This window comes from Chinchilla lanigera, unplaced genomic scaffold (assembly GCF_000276665.1).
Source record: "Chinchilla lanigera isolate Chin_1 unplaced genomic scaffold, ChiLan1.0 scaffold00016, whole genome shotgun sequence".
NCBI classification, from domain to species: domain Eukaryota; kingdom Metazoa; phylum Chordata; class Mammalia; order Rodentia; family Chinchillidae; genus Chinchilla; species Chinchilla lanigera.
This window is the reverse complement of record NW_004955417.1, coordinates 12903093-12923824: the sequence shown is the minus strand read 5'-3', so window position 1 is coordinate 12923824 and position 20732 is coordinate 12903093. Positions and strand designations below refer to the sequence as shown.

The window sequence follows — 20732 nt, the reverse complement described above, 5'->3', positions numbered from 1 at the left end:
AAAAAAAAAAAAAGAAAGAAACTGTCAATGAGTCCTTGATTGTTCAGTATTGCATGTCTCTATCTGTTTTCATGAGAAACCACTTTGAAGATGTCAATATGTAATCAACAAGCATTGTTAATTTCCTACCGCTTTGTAATTCTGTAGTGTCTGTACTGTTCTTTTGCTATTTTGTAAAAGGTTGTCTGTCTGTTAATGTTTTCCTCCTTTTATTTTTAAAATAAAAAAGAAGGGGAAATTATGTATGTATGTATGTATATACAGGATAGCTAACATAGTTGTACTACTGACTTCTGTTGCTTTACTGAAAGGAACAGTCAATGATTACTTATTTGATCAATCTTGCATATCTCTATTTGTTTTCCTGAGAAACCACTTTGAAGATATCAATATGCAGTACAACAACCATTGTTAATTTCCTACCACTTTGTCTGTAATTCAGTATTGCTTGCATTGTTCTTATGCTATTTTGTAAATGGATGTCTGTTTGTTAATATGTTTTCCTTTTTTTATTTTTAAAATAAATTTTTTAAAAAAAGAGAGGGCACCTACTGAAAAATGACAGTAAAAAGTTGGCAGAAGAGGTGATATTTGCTTAAAGAAAAACCCTTAGGCTGGATGCTTCCTTGTGGGAACAGGTATCTCATTAGTTCAATTGAAAACCTCCAGGACTTTACCAAGGGACATTTGAAAATATTTGTGAAATGAACAAATGAATGAGTGACACTATTCTGAGCATCCATATATTTAGTGTTTCAAGAGGGGAGCAGAAGGCAACCTCTAAAAGAATAAATGTAAGCATGTTTTACAGAATACTCCCTTCTTAAGTATCAATTGCCCTTCCTAGAAGTTTTATGGAAGTTAGGGGGAAAATCAAGGTTGATATCACTAATGAGCACTAAATTGCAAGTATTCAGTGGAGCTGCACTTGATACGTGTTCTCTACTGGAAACACTTCCTTTCTTTAGCCTCTGGGACCTCAAACTCTTGGCTGTCCTCAGTCCTCACTGGGTGCTCCCACTCATTTTTATCGGCTGTTCTTCTCAGCCCCCTCAACCTCTAGATGTTGGGGTGGTCAGAGACAGGTGAAAAGGCTCTTTCTCTGTTCACACTCACTGTGTTTGCATTCTCCACCACACTAGGGTCTTAAGCAAGTCTATTTGGTCATAAAATCCAAATGATATCTCTACACCTCTCTCCTGAATTTAACACTCATATTCAGTAGCTATTCAGCTTTTCCATTTAGACATCTAATTGCTTTAATAAATTAACACAAATTCAACTTCAACCAGCACAAATTTATTCTCTTAAAAGTTATGGAGATTTTAGCTCTGACTGAGCTAAAAGGAATCCCACTCCTTGCCCTTGACTCCCTCCAGAGGCAGCCCTCATTCCTGGACGTGCATGGATTCCTCAACACTGCCTTTGCTCCTCCTGCTCCTGCCTTCGCATGACCTTCTTCCTTTGGTTTTCTTGCTTCTATCTTGCTCTCAGTGCAACTTAACAAGCAGCAAAAACATCCCTCTAGCTACTGCGTCCAAAAATGTTGACAGTTATTCTTGACTCCTGTCTTGCTTTTACACCCCAAATACAATCTATCAGCAAATCCTGCTGGCACTGCTTGCAAAATAGACCCACTCTCTAACACCATCTCCCCAGCCGCGCTGTTCTCGGGGAGGATCCCAGTAGCTTCTCAGCTGCCTTCCTGCTTCCATGCTTGCCATCCTTCCATCTACTTTCTATATATTTATTGTACTTTAAAAAAATCTAAATTAGATGATCCAAATCCACATCTCAAACCCTCCACATGCCTTCCATGTCACTCATGGCAAAAAGCCAAGCCATTCTGTACATCTGTCTGTGCCTCAGTGTACAGTTTGCCTCTCTGAAGAATGTGTAATCCCTGAAGAAAGGGACTTTTCAACTGAGCTCACCACTTATGATTCGTGACTTAATGGATAAAAGCCCCTCCCTTCTTTGGATGTTTACACTTTGTAATGTGATCTTTCCATTCCTTTTAACCAAGAGGCACAATCTCTTCCCCAACCTGAATCTGGGTTGGCGTTCTGGCTTTTGTTTTGACCAATAGACTTTGATAGAAGTAACCATATATGACCATAGAATGTGGACCACACGAGGGCTCACAGCCTCCACCTGGCCCCTTTGCATCCCTATCAGAGCAGTCTAACTGACAGCCAGCTCAGGCTTCCATACAATTGTGCGAGGCCATCTTCCACTGTGCAGCCCAGCCAAGCTGCTCAGTAACCTAGGTTGCCATATAAAATTCAGGACACCCAGCTGGAGTTAAATTTAAGTTAAACAAGTTTTGCATGAATACGTCCTGTGCAATCATTGCAAGCAGGTATGGTCCCTAGTGACAAGGAAACTGGTGTCTTCAACAGGACCAAGAACATATAGCAGGTGCTCAATAGCTATTGTGGAATGAGTGAGCATTTTATATTCTTGCTTCAAAGAAGATTCATGTGTTTATACTTAACTTGGCTACATAAGAAGGTTAAATATTAATGTTTTAAAAAATGGAAGAGTCAGATTTATAACTGTGCCCATGCTGAGGTGGGTTCAGGAGTAAATTTATGAATAGAGCCAAAAGCATTCTCTGACTCTGCTGAAATGCCTACAAGGAATGGAAGAAATGACCTCAGCTAGGAAGACTGGGGGCAAGCCTTACTAGTTATTTGATGGTATGACTAAGGTAACCCTAAGTTTTCTATTGAATGTGGGATTGAACCTTTAAACAGACTGAACAAGTTACCCAGCAACCCAAAAAACTATCCCTACACCATTGCTACAGTTGTCTCATGTATTTGGAAGGTGACCAGATCATGTGGGTGTTAGGGCTGACTTGCTGGTAGGAGGTGGGGTCTGATTGGAGGTGGCTCACTGGGGATGTGACTGGAAGGGTGTAGTCCTGTCCGTGGTTCCTTCCTCCCCTCTTTATGTCCAGGTTGCCATGGGGTGAGCAGCTTTCCTAAACCATGTCCTTCCACCATGCAGTTTCTGCCTCATGGTCAACTGATCATAGACTAAAATTATGATCCAAATAAGCCTCATTTAGGTTGCTGCTATTGGGTATTTGGCCCCATTGAAAGTGACTACTATACCAACTGCATCACCTGTCATGTTGATCGAGTTGTTTTTAGAGGATGGAGGCTACAGTAGCCTTGAGGGAAGAGAAGAAGATATTAAAACATCAGGAATAGAGAGAAAACAGCTCTGGGATAGAAATTCCCAGTGAGGTGCATGAAAATGGGATGGTGGAAAAACCTGGCCTTAGAAACCAAAGCATCTTCAAACTGAAGGGACAGAAACTCCTAGGATGCTGTATTCCCTGAGACTAGAATCAATAATTGCTGGAAGCACAGAAACGGAGCGTCCCTTGGACAGGAGAAGGGGCGTGGAGGAGACTTGCATGGAGCATGTACACAGAGAAAACTACACACCCATAGCTAGCTGTGCATCTCTTCCCTGAATTCTACCCATGCTGCACACTTAACCTCTCCATGTCAATGTCTGATACTTGTAATTTAAGATGTCCAAAGCTGAGCTCCTAATCTCCACTGCACTTTCCTCTCCTTTACTCCTTCCATTCCATTTGTTCAGGTCCTAAATTATGGACTCACACTTGCCTTCTCTCTTCCACACTGCATAAACAATCCACCATCAGAGTCCATTGACCCTTTCCTTCAAATACACCTGCAGCCTGAGGACTTGTGTCCCCTCTGCTACTGCCGTCTCAGCCCCAGCCACCATCAGCTCTCACCTGGGTTACTGCCTTACTTCAGTTCTAATCTTCTACAGCCCACTCTCAACCCAGGAAGAGGATGCTCATTTTAGACTGTTTGTTCTGATCACACTACTCTTCTGCTCAAGAGTCTCCAAAAGTTCCAGTCTCACTCAGATTAAATGGCCTGAGTGGCCTGACTTGACCTGGGTTAATTACACCGAGGACCACGCATCTTACTAGTCTCCTTTCTTGGCTCCACTTCAGGTGCTTTGGCTTCCTCCCTGTTCCCTGAATCCTAAGCCCAGTTCCCCTCAGCACCTTTGTGATAGCACTCCACTTTCCCTAATATGCTTTGCATATCCACAGAGCACTCTTCTTTATCTTCTGCAGGTCTTTATTCAAATATTACCATCACCATGAAGTCTTCCTTGTCTCCCCCTATCAAAAATTAAATAGCCCCCTCTTCATAGTCCTGTCTCTGCTCTCTATTTTATTTTGCTCCTTAGCAGTTACTTTACTCTAACACATTATTTTATATTTCTATCAAATTTAGTATCAGTCTTGACCCATTAGAATGGAAACAAGATGAGAAGAAAATTTAAAACACTGTCTGGCCCTAAGAAGGCCCTCAGTGTTGAGCATATATGTATGTGTGTATTTTAACACAAGTATGTGTGTACATTTGTATATATAAACACATGTGAGCATGGAACCAGCCTCATTTTGGTGGTTGGTGATGATGATGATATGGTGATGATGATGTGGTTACTAGAACTAGTACCACAACACCCAGGTTTTTTTAAAGAATATGTTCTTTTAAAAAAAATTTTAAAGCACGCAGAAGGTTTAAGCTAAATCTCTGATGTATATTAAGTAAAGCTCTTAAAATATAAATTTTTGACATTTATAATAAATGTTAAAAATAAAAAATTTGCACTCGCTACAGTTGAGAGTAGACTGATGGGTACCATAGGTGGGGGAGGGTATGAGGGAGGGAGGGATAGGGAGAGGCAGAGCAAAGGGTACTAGGGTACATACAGTTAGATAGGAGCAAGAGCTCCAGTGTGCTACTGCACAGGCAGATGATTATAGATAACAATTGTGTTGTGCACATTTTGTGAAGGTAGAAGAAAGGATTTGGAAAAATTTTACCATACAGAAATGATAGGTGTTTGGGGAGACAGATGTTTAACCTGTTTGAATATTACACAATGTATACACATATCAAACCATTACATGTTACACCACTAAGATGTACAATTTTTACGTACTTGTTTAAAATGAATGTAAAATTAAGTTAAAGCCTTCAAAATAAAACTTGGAGGGTAGTGGATGTGGCTACAGAAGGACGACATGAGGAATTCTTCAGGCAATGAAAATGCTCTTTGCCTTGTCTATATCAGTATTAAAACCTGGTTATCATAGTGCAATGTAGTTTTTATCAGATGTTGCTAAAACTGGCTAAAAGACACATGGGATCGCCTTTATTTCTTACAACTGCATGGAAATCTACAATTTTAGTGGTGATATTTAAAAGTCATTAAGTACTTTCCAGACGCTATGGATAGTGAAAGTCATTTTTTTAAAAAAATAGCCATATATTATCAAGACACATGTGAATTTCTGAGGTTCTTTCAATAATAGCATACTAAAATATTCTTCTATAGAGGCTTCATGGCAAAAGTATTTTCACGTGAAAACAGGTCTGAACACATCCTTAGCATCAACGTTTTAAGATTAAGCATGAGAACCGCCAATGTGCTTGTGCTGACAAAATAACATGGCTGCCGCTCCCAAGACGAGAAGATGGTGAGCAATACTGACTGAACTGCCAAGCGGAAAGCTAAATAGAATTTTAAAAATATTAAATATATGTTTTTAAGACCTTAAGGATTCTTATGCTAAAGTTAGTACAACATGAGACTAATAATGCATAATATAATCTGTAAGACTCAATTACAGAAACCAACTAATGCATCCTGGGACTACTCAGAGCTTTAACAATCACTTCACATACTTTCTAAGTTTTAAAGTATTCAGGCAAAATGAAGGAAAATAATAAATAGATGAGGCAATTTAGCCTTGAGAAGATTTAAGACAATTTAATAGGTGTAGTTTAGATAAAAGGAGACTAAGGAATTATAGTGATTATAGATAAAAAAAATCCAAATAGGTATCTGTATTGAGCTAAGGGAGGTGAAGAAAAACAATTTCCCTCATCTCAGACTAGTAATAAACAGCAATAGTAATCACCTAAAGGTAGAAAGGGAAAATAGCTGTGGTAGAAAATAGCATCAAATATGTTCGAAATAATGACCATTCTGGGAAGCCACCTAAGGACCACTTAAGGGAGGCTGAATGCTAGAAATGTTCAAGGCAAATGAAAGAAACACAATTAGTCAGGCACGCAGACCTCTTCCCTAGTTCTTCTTTAGATTTCTGTTTTCTCTGTCAAGAGTGTCACTGGTGGCTGAAGGCTTTACTGGGGGCAGGGGTAATAATCCTGAAGAGGTTGTCAAGCCTCAGAACAGGGTGGGTACTGTAATTCCCATTTCCCTAGTGACTGCCACCTCAAGGGTTGAGGAAGTGATGTTGCACATGTTAACGTCGTTTGCTGCACTTCTTGGCCAGAAGGTGAAAATTAATAGGCAAGTTACTTAATTACTCTGGGGTTCAGTTTTCTGATACTAATGTGGATACTAACAATTTATGAGGATACTAATAATTTTGTCAGTTTATTCTAAGGTAGATGTTTTTTAATTCTGGAGTCCTTTGGGGAATCATAGGTCTAGAGTGGATCTGTGAATCCGAAATAGAAGAAAATTACATATTTTCATTAACTCTTAATTGAAAACTTCAGTCATGAGTATAAGCAACAAAGCACAGCAGTTGTTTTAGTTATTTTTTTGTTGCTGAGATCCAATACCACAACTCTTAAGAGGAAAGGTTTATTTTAGCTTAAAATTTGTAGAGTGTTATGGTTTGTGTCTGGATGTCCCTCCAGAATCTCATTCAGTCGTGAGGCAGGCTTCTAGAGTTTATGATTGACCCATGATCCAATGTTGGGATTATGGGTATGAGTGGTACACCTGCCTTGGGGTGGGTAGTTTGCATAGAATATAAGGAAATGAAAGAAGCTTGCTCTTCCTGCCTGCTCTTCCCTCTTGCTCTTATCGCTTTTGCTATCTTCCGCAGCCATGAACTGTTGCCCTCTGCTATGTGCCACTCTGCCTTGGAGCCAGTCAAGTGTGGACTGAAACCTCCACAAACTGTGAGCTAAATAAATCTTTCCTTCCTTAATTTTGGGTGTCAGGTATTTTGTCTCAGCAACGAGAGAAAAGTAATGAAGACATAAGGTTACCATCTATAGTTGGTTGGCTCCAAGGCAGGGTGGTATGGCAGAGGAGAAATAACTCATGGCATGGCAGTGGGAAGCAGAGAGGGCTCAAGGACAGAGAGAGATACACCCTTCTAGGCCACGTCCATAGTGATCCTCCTCTTCTCGTCAGGCTTCACCTCCAGGATCACATTTAGCTATAAACTCATCAGTAAACTAAGCCCAATTATCTCCCCAAATTCCCACCAATCAGTGCATGCAGCTGCAAGGAACATCTAGACATAAACCATAACAGTAGTATTAGGAGAATCTGTCACTTATCACCAATAGAAATCAAAGATGTTTTCATATCACATTAGACTTGTTTCAGAAAACTTAAAATTATGTTTATGTTTATCACTATTTTGACATTCTAGTAACAACTGATACTTTAAGATCTTACTTGATGCATTTTTAAGACCTAGATAAACTATATCATAAATTTAGTTTAAAAATTAGATAACTAATATTAACAAAATCCATGTCTTTATGACACAACTATATGCAGTGGTAACTTGGTTTATGAACTTAATTTATTTTACAGTTTTCAGGAAGATGGCTGTGTTTGTGTGGAGAAGACGACTGTGGCTGTGTTTATCAGCCAGTGTGGAGGCTGCGATGGAAGCAAACCTTTGTTAAATGCTTTTGTTTGCCCACCAAAGTATTTGTAAACAGAAGTGTTTCTAAACTGAGGTATTACTACATTTTATTTTATGCATTCAAAATATTATTTGAGAAGAGGTTCATATGTTTTACCAGACTGCCAAAGTAGTCCATGGTGTAAGTAATGGTAGAGGACCACTGCTAGGAAAATGACAGCTTTATTAGTAAGATAAGAATGATAATCATTATTCCTGTTGTTATTATTATACTCACTAGAATTAGTTTGCTCTGGACATTGGGGCTGGAGTCCTAGTTCTGTCACATAATAGCTAAGTGATCTTGACAACTATTTAATCTCTCTGAGCTTTAAATCCTCCTCAACAAAAAATAGACCTAAATTTAATAAAGTTGTTCCAAGGATTATATGAATTTATTTTATGTGTTCAAAGGTATATCACACACTATTCTCTTGAAACTTACAAGTATTATCAATGGCAAATGTAGCTTTCTCATCACTGGGACAATCTACCTGCTACCCACAACTTAAAGGAAGAGAGGTTTATTTTGGCTCCGAGTTTCAGGGGTTCAGTCCATAGCTACCTGGATCCAAGGCAAAAATGACCTGACAAAAGGACATAATGGAGAAAAATTGTTCAGTCCCTGGCAACTAAGAAGCAGAAAGAGTAGAAAGCATCACAGCAAGAGTTCTACCCTCCTAAGGCACTCTGCTGGTCACCCATATCCTTCATCCAAGCCCTACATGCTAACAGAATATTCAGCTATGAACTCATCAAAAATTAATCCATTCATGAGTATAGCATCCTCATTATCCAGTCTCCTTTCAAAAGCCCGACCTCTGAACACATGAGAGTTTGGGGTGATAGATCTAAACTATTAAAACAAAGAGTAGCTAGTAAGTAGAGCAACTATTTAAGTTAACATCTAAGCCAGGACATCTTTGCAAGTAAAACGGAATGCCATCAATACTTAGGCAGAACCGTGGGTGAAAACTGGGATATCTCAGGCAAATAAGTACTACTTAAATTCTATTTTTCTGGGTTTTTTTTTTTAGCATTATCTATCTCTGCCACTATAAAATTCAACAAATACACAGAAAATTTCCTTCATTATAAGAACCATATTTTTCACCTATGTCAACATCTTAGAAATTGTCATGTATCTTGCTGTTGATGCACTCCACAAGAAAGTTTTGCCAAACATAAGGCAAAGAAACTGGGCTATAAATTAGTAGTCATTGCTTGTTCATATGCAAATTTCCTCACATAGGAAGGGCCTCAGGTAATTCATTTTACATTTCACGTTATTTGCTCTGGTATCAACACAGATCATTAAATTTAAATTCAAGTCCCTAATTATTTATTAAAATTCTTCATAAAGTTTTGAGGTACACAGATTGATTTTCGTATGTGAGGCAGAACAGTTAAGAGCAGTAGAAATCACCAAATATTCAGAATAGAGCCTAGGGTGTTCAAGGTTAGCGAACACATATCATAAAGGCTTCCTACTCACATCCTGAACAATTTGTCAAAAGGTCCCCTAGGCTTTCAACAGAAGCTATTTGGCTTCTAGAAATATTAAAATTAAAAATGAAGTTGTAAAAACTTAGCCAAATTGAAGGTACAGTGACAAGCTGTATTCAGTACTCCCCATGATCAGACTGTCAACCCCTAAGTGCATTGTTAGCACCTTGTCAAAACAAGGGTTACAGGTTTCCCAAAGTGGCTTAGAACCCTGCTGCTGAGGTATAGCATGACCAAATGGTGTTCAGAGCAATCTTGAGACTCTCAGTTGAAGGTACTTTAGACATAGATTGATTCTAAGGATCCAAGTGTTAAGAACCATCAGTTTAAAAACTTCATTTAATGTAGTGTCATTTTCCCTGAAGACTTATATTAACCCTAGTTGCATTTCTTATACTGGTGATACAGGGATGAAATATTGGACATCTTCAAATCCTCTCACCTCATCACTCTTCAGTGTCACCCTCTCCTCCCTCAGGCTTCACTATTTTCTAATTTAAACAACATTCTGTTGTTTTTTAACTTTTGAAAACAGAATGACTCTATGGTTGTATTTTTTAAAGACAGAAGGAGTTTCACCACTGTACTGGTTACTTTTCCATCACTGGGACAAAATACCTGACACCTGCAACTTCAAGCATGAGAGGTTTATTTGAACTCATGGTTTAGAGGGTTCGGTTCATGGCTAACTGACTCCAAGACAGAAACAGTGTAGTGGAAGGGAATGATGGAGGAAGACTGCTCAGCCCATGGTCAGGCAGAGACGGAGGCAGAAGGGAAGATAAAGAATATAGCCTTCCAGGTCATAACTCCAGTGACCCATCTCCAAGCAGGCCTCTTCTTAAGAGCACATTTAGCTATGAATTCATGAATGGGTGAGTCCATGGATAAATAGAGCACTACTGTGATCCAGTTACCTCCACAAATTCCCACTTCTGAACACATGACACATGGGGAGGGATATTTTAGATCTAAACCATAACAACGACTATTTATCAGCCAACTGTTTGTACCACATATAAGAAGAGAGGTACAGGCAGGCAGATACATCTCTTCAGATCCATTGGGTTCTCCTGTCAGAGGTAATTTGCTCACATAAATATCACTACCTATTGTTACAGGAAGATGTCTGCTGAAAGAAAGCATATTGTACACATAAACATAAAAGGCATTTTTCACCTAATCAAAGAAGTTATGAGAAAAATGCACTTATTCCAATTGAAAGTTTCAATAATAAAGTCCACAACTACTGGTTCTCATGAAGACAATGTTAATTTATTACTTCACATATTTCCATAGAATGAAGTAATTAGCTGAGAAATTATCTTATCAGTCTCAACATTTTTGTACAATAAGAATGTCAGTATAATTAGCCACTAACAACAATTTTTGATAATTGAAGGTAGCAGCTTTTTGCACAAGTGAACATTTTTTTCATCCTCTTCATTTGCCCCATTCTTAAGTTAGTGATTCAGAAAAAGATGTTTAAATAGTGCCTATCAAAGGAAGCCTTCACTACAGTGTGCCATATTAAGCTCATTACCCCAAAGATGAGAAGATAAAATCACGTGGGTGGTCAAACCCTTTCTGCCAAATTCTTTGGAAGCCAATAAGCTTAGTGCCTCGGGGGCCAAAGCTTTGTTACACTCTTGAATCATGTCTCTCCTTCTCATTTCCCTTTGCATTTCTGTTGTATTATACCTTGGCTGACTGAACTATCCAAGAGGAGCAGCTATTCATCATAGCCTCCTTTCAACGAGGCAGAGAAAGCACCAATCCATTTTTGGCGGGTTCAATTTTCCAACACATTCAGGAAACGGTGTGCCAGAGAAAGAACTTACCAGTTGATCTCTTGATTATGAAGACAAAAAGAACATGTTAAAGGCTATAAACCATTTTATCTTCTAACCAAGGAAAGAATAGAGTTCACTTTCCATAACACAGAACAAAGGGGCTGGGGATTTAGCTCAGCGGCAAAAGCGCCTGCCTGACAAGCGCAAGGTCGTGAGTTTGGTTCCCGGTACCGGAGAAAAACCAGAAAAAAAAAACAAAAAAACAAAAAAAACATAACACAGAACAAGTACTAAATCATCTGTGCTTTGAGTTTAGTTCATAAATGTTTATATTTCTCTTTTGCATTCTTGTGTCCCCTACTTTATGTATCCTTCCTTCATTCTTTCCCTGAGGAACTACTGAGACAAGTAGAATTCAGGGACACTAACTTTTGGAAACTTACTGTTACTTTCTTTTCTAATTGCTACTCCAGTCTTCTAAGTTGCGTGCTTAAATTAAGACATCATTAAGTCAAAATGGCCAGAGATAAGCTCATTGTCTGATAATGTTAAAAAATACTGACATAAGTGAAATCTCTGTCTTTGTAAATCTCTAAAAATAGCACAGGCAGGGATCCATCCCAGTATTTTTCTGTCCTTGATCTCTTGGGCATAGGTATCTTGATTTTTTTTTCCAGTACTGGGAATCGAACTCACGACATAGCGCTTGCCAGGCAAGTGCTGTGCCGCTGAGCTAAATCCCCAGCCCTGGGCATAGGTGTCTTGAAAGATGAAAACTGGACCTGATTTCTGGAGGGAATTGATACATTTTTCTAGGTGTCTAAGCTCTACATGTGTACAAAACATATAAACAGTCTATGTATACATACGATTTATATCCTCAAAGGTTGAAGCTCTGTTCTTATTTTCCCTTTCTTCTAAGATTAAGAAAGTGATAAATGTCTCAAGGTGATATTCTGGGTTGTCTCTGATCTGACAAATAGTCGAAGAATTTTAACATTTATTATGGTGAGAAAAAATTTCATATCATGAAAATGTCTTCTTCACTATTTTATTTTTATTCTTATCTATTGTTTAGCTACAAGTTTACTTAGAAAATGCCTCAAACTAAATAATGAAAATTGAAGAGCGGCAGTCTTTTTAAAGTCACTGTAGTATAATTTAGAGAGTTAACTTCATGAATAAATACATACATTTATTTTTATTCTCTCTAGAGAAAGTCAAAATAGAAAATATTGAGAATTACTAGTGATAGCAGCTGCCTGCATAGTTACACAAGGTGCCTTGGCCTTTTACTCCAAAACTGTATAGCACTGACTATACGTATAGCACTGTGTTATACGTGTTTCAAGCTGAATGTCTTGAAGTAACTACGCTCATCCATTCACGTGGTACTTATTACCCACTAATCCTGACTATGTGACCGTATATTGCCTTCAACCGATGACAGGTGGATAGACCACAGTATTTAAAATGGATGGCACAGAAGCACATGGCTATAGAAGACATTGAGGCTGAATTGTGGAGACATAAAAACTAGGTTCAAATTCAGGTTCTGAACCTCATAATCTGTGTTTTTCAGCCTTAGGTATATTCACTACTTCTCTGAGCTTCTGTCCCTTCATTTGTGAAATAAGAAAAATAGCACGTATTTTGACAACTATCCTAGTCATTATAATCATCAATGAGATGACAGTTATAAAAATACTCTCATTTATAAATGATCACATAGATACAAAAGATTACAGTGGCATCTTATAAACAGAACTTGATATGTTGTTTGGGAGATGGGACCTTTAAGATATTTTTATCATTTGCTTTCTATCAGTCTATCAAAAAATCTCTAACACTGGACTTTTAGATCTAATAAAAGGAACAAATACTTTCCCTGACATGAAAAAAAGGGACAATTTTTGCCAAGTACTCTTCCCCCCATCTACTACTAACATTCTCTTCCCTTTCATCTTTCCTAATTCAAATGACCAAACAGCTTGATTGCCTCCCATTTGGCTCTGCGGGGTGTAATAACGCATTTTCCAGAGCTTTGCAGAGGGGAGGGACGTGATGGAGCCATGGCAGTGCATGGGGCTAGATGCTTGCCATGCGGTCTCCCAGCCCTCAGTTACTACCTGGACATGAAACACACTTGCAAGTACTCACCACAGCACTACCTCTGACTTCAGGGTAGTGGACGAATTTTATTAAATAAACTATAAGAATCCACAAAAGCAAGTTACACTCCTGTTTGAACCAGTAAAAAAATTCTGTTTAATTTCAAAATAACTCAGGCTATGGAGCTACGTTAAACCTTTGTTGAAAGGCCTTGTTAAACTCTCTAAGTCGGAATTGTTGTTTAGATATGTTTTGCCATGCTGGGGATGAAAGCTCTTTAGAAACTGACTTTGAGAACTCTCCTTTAAGAGAACACTGAAACCGATGCAGTTTAGAGAAACTGCTGGACGCTGGGGGTAACATGAGCTTCTAGAGTGAGTAACAGCGAATGCAGTACAAGGATTTGATAAGACTTTGCAAGAGGTAAGTCTTCTAAAAGAAAATAAAGAATATAAGTTCCAGTCTTCCGGTTAGGAAAAAAAATATATATCTTTTGTGGTTTTTGTTTGTTTCGCTTTGTTTTGTTTTGTTCTCTCAAACAGGCCACTCAGCAAGATTTATAGATGTAGCCTAATTGATAAGAAGGTTAGAAAGCCAGACCCAGACCACTCCTATCATGCAAAAAGTGACAAAGCTGGGTGTGGTGGCATGCGCCTGCAATCCCAGCACTCAGGAGACAGAGGCAGGAGGATCACCATGAGTTGGAGACCAGCCTGGGCTACCTAGTAAGTTCAAGGCCAGTCTGCATTACAGAGTTTAAAAACAAACTACATATATCTATATATCTGTATCTATATCTATATCATCTATATCTATATCTATATCTGACAGGGTTGGTCTGAGACACTGCAGACACCAGAAGGGATTAATACCCTTAGGAATAACTATTAAGAATTCCAGAGAGAAAGATACGTATCTCATGACTCTGCAGCTCAGTTCCTTGTCAGATCATCAGTCCTTGATGTACCCTCATCTTCGCACTGCCCCCTGTGGCTTCTAGACACTGCTCCTCTGAGTACAAAGCAAACTCACCAACATGCAGCTTCCCAGCATGACCCTGCAGGAGGGCCTGCTAGGCTTATTCTGCCATCCATTCCTCAAGCTGCCTTGGAGGGACCATTCTCTGGTGGCTAAGTCTTAGTGTAACAGAATCACAGAAAAACTACAGTATCCACGAGTAGAGACTAAACTTCTGGGAGGGTCTACTGATTAACCAAATGCCTGATGTTTGTCAAGCGTCTTGGGCAGAGCACTACCGCACAATAATTCAGGTTTAAAACAGCAATACTGTTGGCAAACCCATGGATAAAACTGGGATGTGGTTAAAAAGCGAATGACATTTATTAAGGATTAGTAGCAAGATTGTCATACTAAGATGACAACTACTTTTTCACTATTTTAAAAGACACTCTGTATATAAACTTTTAAAAAAGATATGCCTTAAAATTTATCTTCCACTACTACATTTAGCCATCTTAATAAAATATTCCATTCTTCCTTTAAGAACCAGGAAAAATATGTTAACCTGGCCAACAGCCAAGTAACAATGCCTGTTGTGTGGCTCCCTGGGCTATAACTAAGGCACTATGGTGACCTCCTCTTGGTGAGTCTGTTGGCCAAATACCTAAGGGGAAGCATCTGCACCCTCCTAGGTGCCGAGCTTACAAACAGTAGTCACATGACTAGCCTTCCAAATGTCAGAATTTCATGATGTGCTACAAATGTCTTTCACCAAGAGGTATGACTATGAGCTTATGAAGATGTTTAAACTTCTGTCTGATATCTAATAAGGGTTTGGTTTAGAACAGGGATCAGCATAGTATCTGATCTGAACTTTTTTTAAAATAAGGTTTTATGGAAACACAGTCATGCCTATTCTTCTAGTATTGTGTATGTGTGCACTAGAGACAGAGACAGACGGAGTTGGGGCATCCACTCTTTTAGTTGACAGCAGGTAGAAGACAGCTCCGGGCAAATTAAAATAGTGCTGGTGATTCAAAAGTGGTTTGCTGACTCTGTAACTTAGTGAGATGCAGTGTGGCCCAAGTACATGTAACATGATAATGTAGTCCCAAAGGCTCTGACCCACATAGGTCACTTGTGAGCCCCAGGCATGACACCTCAGTTCAGATTTGTGTCTTCTGGAATGTCAACCTGATTTCTTTAGAAAGTTAATCTGCTAGATACCCTGTGGGTCCTTCCAGGTCAGATCACAACCTGCTGAGCAGAGGGAGACATTACTTGTGCCTAGGAGGCCACCTCTAGTAAGCTGATGGAACAGGTGGGACACAAATTGCTGAAGTCCTTTTTTGAGGTTTCAGGAACGAAGAGAGTAAGTGAGGTAAGATGCCAGCTATAATTATTTGCAAAAACCTTAGCGTTTTGGTCCAATGTTTTCAGAACTGATTTTAAAAGGCACTTGCTTTATTTGTGTTAGTAGCAGCAGCAGCAGAGAAGTTGGGGTATTAGTTTTACATACATTTACTGGGCTGAAATCAACATTCAAATTAAACTTTACTATGGTCTGAAACCATAAGGCCTTATGTGATAAACTGACCTCAAAACACTGAGCAAGGTCTTGCAATTCTAAGAACATGGAAACATTCCATCATAGTTGTCACATCCTCTGTTTTTGTCACATCCTCTATTAAACTATGTCTTTTATATAAAAGAAATAATAAAAGCTAGTTAGGAAAGATTCTTCCTAAAGAGAAAATAGAAGTATATTGATGCTTACTCATGTTCATTCACAAGGTAATGTGATTCTCCTAATATCTAAGAATATTTTGATAGCTATACCCAGACTGACATACATCTACACTCTATATAATTACCATATGTACATAAGATTTCATGGTCCCATAGTCACAATAGAAATCAATGCAGGAGAAAGCAAACAAATCCAAGAGTCTTTCCCTTTTTCTTTTAAAAATAAAATCCACAAATCCTAATAAGACCTTGAAGAGCTCCCAGTTGTACTGTACAAATTCTATGAATGTTGGAACTACAACAGCTACAGATCAAGAACACACTGAAATAAATGAAATTTAAACCAATTCTGGGATGTGCTTGACAGACTAATGCAAATATCTAGGCATTGAAAGAAAAGCAGAAAATGTATAAAAGCCCAGAAATAATGACTGAGGCCATAATCTCTGATTAGCATAGCTATACTGCGTGGAATATTAAAGATATATGGAAGGCTGTGTTGGAGGTGCAGTCCAGATGCCATTATGTTGAATGAGTAGATTTGCTCTATTATTATTATAACCCGAGCTGAACACACATATAGTGCTGTCACACTCTAGCAGTGTCGTCACCCTGGCTACATTGGTGGTATACGCAGGCAACAAGGTTGGGAAAATAAAAATGCTAAACAAAACATTTGCCCAGATAACATGAAGGAGTCTCATAAGCATTTATAACTTATCTATTTATTTTAGAGTGAAACATGAAACCTAATGTAGGCTGGGTAGTTGACAAGAACATCACTCCTACAAGTAGCTAACATTTTTGGTATATTTATATAAGTCAAGTGGAAATTTTGTCCCTTAGCATTGGCAACACAAGAAATGCTAAGAAAATACTGTACACAGTCATTTTAGCTTTTTCTGTTTTCAAGTTGGCTGGAGTTCAAACAAACTGATGTATTTAGAATGATCATCCATCCCATCCCTCATTTAATAAAACCTATTTAAAATATTGCCCTTATTAATGACTACCAGAACACAGCAGTGTTCATTATTCCTGTAATTCAATTGCCAGAAGTTTGTGTAATAAATCAGAAAAAGGTTAAAATATTTTTCATGCCAGAATAGAATGTATCAATCTATTTTATTTGATTACCTTGTGTAATGAGGCCTTCTCAAGGCCAGATTACCTTACTCATTATAATTATGCCAGATCATAATTTTGCTTAAAATGGAAAAGATTTTAAAATGTCAGAAATTCAGTCGAAGCTAATTTAGGGCTTTCCCCTTTCCTTTGTACATTTCAGGACATGAGAAATGATATCCTGCTCTTCCAAGAGGAGAAAAGAGAGTCACATTGTTCCTAATGGCATCTGGACAACTCATCTTATTCACTGGTTCAGAAATTCAATAAAACCATCTATAATGTTTTTTAATTACAAAGTTGAATTCTATTCCTATAAGTAAACTCTTGTTTACAATAATATGTTTCTCTTTGTGATGATATTTCCTTTTAAGTGAATACAAGCTGAATTCAGCCAATAAAGAAGTTCATATTTTTAAAAATAATAATTTAACCAATAGAGATTATTGGAGGCATTTTCTGCAGTCTTTCTTATCCTCTTGAGGATAAGAGAGATTGCCCACCACCCCTCAGCCCCTGGTGGGAATAATTTTTCACCTGTGGCTCCAGCAGCCCAGGAAGTGTCCCTGGGAGCCAGCTGTGACTCCAACAGGATGATATTTCTACGTCCTACTCTTATCAAGGTGCTCCTCCAAATTGAAACAGGACCACTCCAACCACTGACTGAACCCCACACATCATTAGGGTAAGAAAGCCCTCAATTCCACTTAAATCATAAACAGCACATGAGAAACAAGATGGTCTCAAGGCAAGGAATCAGGGGAGGAAAAACCATGGTGACAGTTGAAATCGAGGAAGATCTTTTCTTATAATTCTTCAAAATTATACCTTGCAAAACATATAAATGTGACTCTTGCAAGAATGTCCCAAAATAAAAAGAAATTACTACCATATATTTGGAAGGATGGAGAGCAACTAGGACTCTTGTATATTGCTCTGGGAATGTAAAATGATAAAACCTCCCATCTCTTTGGCAGTTTCAAACAAAGTTAAACATCCCCTATCATATTATCTAGCACTTATACTAGAAAATAAAATAAATAGATAGATAGATATAGCCATTAAAAGATCTGTGCAGAGGTGTTCATAGCAACTTTATTTAACATAGTTAAAACTGGAAACAACCCAAATGTTCATCGACAGGACATCTATAGTCCCTTTGTCCAGAAAAATAAAATAATTCTCTTTTAAATGTAGAGTGTGGGATGCTCTAATTGATTCATGGTGTAATGCTAGACTCAAGGGCACTAGGATTAAGGGTGTGAGTGCTACCTGCCCTGAGTAGCCTGGACAAGATGTATGGGATAGAAAGAGCTGGGGTTGTTCCTTGCTTGCTTTGCTATATTCTGCCTGCCATGAACTGTTTCTTCTCAGCAATGCTTGTCCACCCTGCCCACTTGCGTTGCAGCCAGCTGACTAAGAACTGAAACCCCTACAAACTGTGAGCTAAATAAGCCTTTCCTCCTTTAATCCTGGGTGTCAGGTATTTTGCCTCAGTGACAAGGAAAGTAGCTAAAATATGATGGGAGCCACTTCCAGAACTGTCCCTCAGAAAACTCCCCCTCTGTCTCTGCTGCCAGCTGGATGTTAATGGCCAAGGCCGAACAATACCCGTGCTGCCAAGAGTCTGTCAACCCGGATCCCCAAATAACCATATTGAGTAGAGCCCTACTGGAGGCTGGGTGAGCAGGAATGAGCTTCTGTTATGCGAGGCCGTTGAAATCTGAGGGCTTCTCTGTTTCAGCAGTTGTCATTACCTGTTTTACAACAGAGGATTTCTTCTGTGGCAAGAGTAAACTAGACAGTGTTGGGCTGTCTGTGGCATTCAATAGAGAAATAGAGAAATCCAAAGACAATAGAGAAATCCAAAGACAATCTGATTTATTTCCTGCCTCCCAGTTTGTGACTTGCTTATATATTAACTTTTGAGTTCAACTAAGCCAGCCCAAAATGATTATGCTTTTGGCAAATGCTTCTATCAATATGGTAATCCTAAAAATCCAGAATAAGTCCTTTGAAATTGGCTCAATCACATAAAACATGCTGAATGTCTTTTTAAAGGTGAGATAAAGAGCTACCCTAAAACAAAAAGCCCATGTTTTTCCTTCCTGGAATTTGTTTCTTTCCATCCAGAAATGCAATGCAGATTAGTCACCAGTATGTCAACCCATTTGTAGGAAGGCATCACAGATATTGTCAAGTAAACCAATTCTGTTCCTGCGATTGTGTGTCTTTTGCATGTGAGTCTGGGTGTATATAACTTTCAACTTCTTAGCAGTTTAAAATCAAGTCATTTCTGATTTTATCCATGCCATGTATTCTTACTAGGCTACAGTGACAATCAAAGCCTTACAGAGAAATAAATCTTATTTTGTTGGATAATAGGAATTTTAGTGGCAAGGAATTTTCAAGCCAGATCCATTGTAGTGTAAATCCAATTTTTCCCTGCTTGGTTAGAATGGAGAATACAAGAACCTTAGAACAGTTCTCTTGGGTATTGTGTTTTATTTTTATAAAGTCCAAGGTGTATAGAATTTTAAAGCTCCTCCTTTTCTTGCCCTGAGGATGAAGTGCAAGCTTCTAAACAGGATTTGTGTGTTCTTGTTCAGGCTCCTGTTTGCTTCTCCTACCTTGCACCCTGTCCACCAGCCATTCTGCAACTCCTTTCCATTCCTAGGGGTGCTGTGCACTCCATCTCCTCCAGCCTTTGCACATACAGCTCCCTCAGCCTAGCTCTGGGACCAAGTCCTCCTTCTACTCTTCTTCCTTCCCTTCTACTCAGCCTTCAGGACTTGGCTTAGCTGTCATTTCTTCTGCACAGAAAAGACATTCTTTGCATTCTTTAAAACTGGGTTAGGTGAGCCTCCTGAGTCTTTCATCAACATTATTCTTAACTGGAAGACACAAGATCTCATACTGTAATGGAAGTTTAGTGGTCAGTATCCTTCTTTAGATTTCAGTCTCCATAAGGTCAGAGTGGATCTTTGTAATGACATTAAAGCTAGTATCTAACACAGTACATGGACCATCATAGTTGCTCTGAAAATGTACATTCAATGTTGCTAGATTTAGAATAATCCTTGTCTGATGTTGAGATCTATCACACACACAGAAGATAATGCTACTGACCTACCAACCAAAGGACACTTATCTTGAATTTTCTTATCCCTGGGATCACTTGCGACCAAAAGAACTGAAGTAGCATAAGAGATGGGTGTAAATCATAGTTGTCATTTGCACAATAAATAATTATATTCAGTGACTGAATTCATGACCCTGAATTCATTCTGTAACTAACTGAAATAGGACAATAGAGACTGACTTTTACAAAATGATCAAGACAGATATAAACATAAGTCACAAAACAAATGGACCTCTCACCGATTTGGGTAATGGTAATGTGTTTCTTCCTATCTACAGAATCAGGGAGAACGACCCAGTGCAGCAGTGGCAAGCTAGACCTCCTTCCCTGTCTGTGCACCACTGCTCAGCAGCACACCCATTGTTTGGGAGGTTCTCTTGGAACTTACACTTGAGTTGATCCAGAATACTTTTGACCTTGGATGTTTTGCTCTTGCAAAACCTGTTCCCATCTTTCATTTTCCTATTCCTCATACTAACTGTGCTCTTGTGTTTCCAGTCATGATCTTTAGTCACCATTCTGCTTTGGGATCTACGCTTGCCTAGTTAGAATCAGGGTCAAACCAGCCTGTTTTCCACAGTCCCAG

The 20732-nt window shown here is 38.7% G+C and overlaps 1 protein-coding gene across 2 annotated transcripts in view; it reads right to left on the bottom strand.

The window, feature by feature from the left end:
• Positions 1-20732, bottom strand: part of Cpq (carboxypeptidase Q) — a 435107-nt gene that overhangs the window by 97111 nt on the left and 317264 nt on the right. The window lies entirely within an intron of this gene.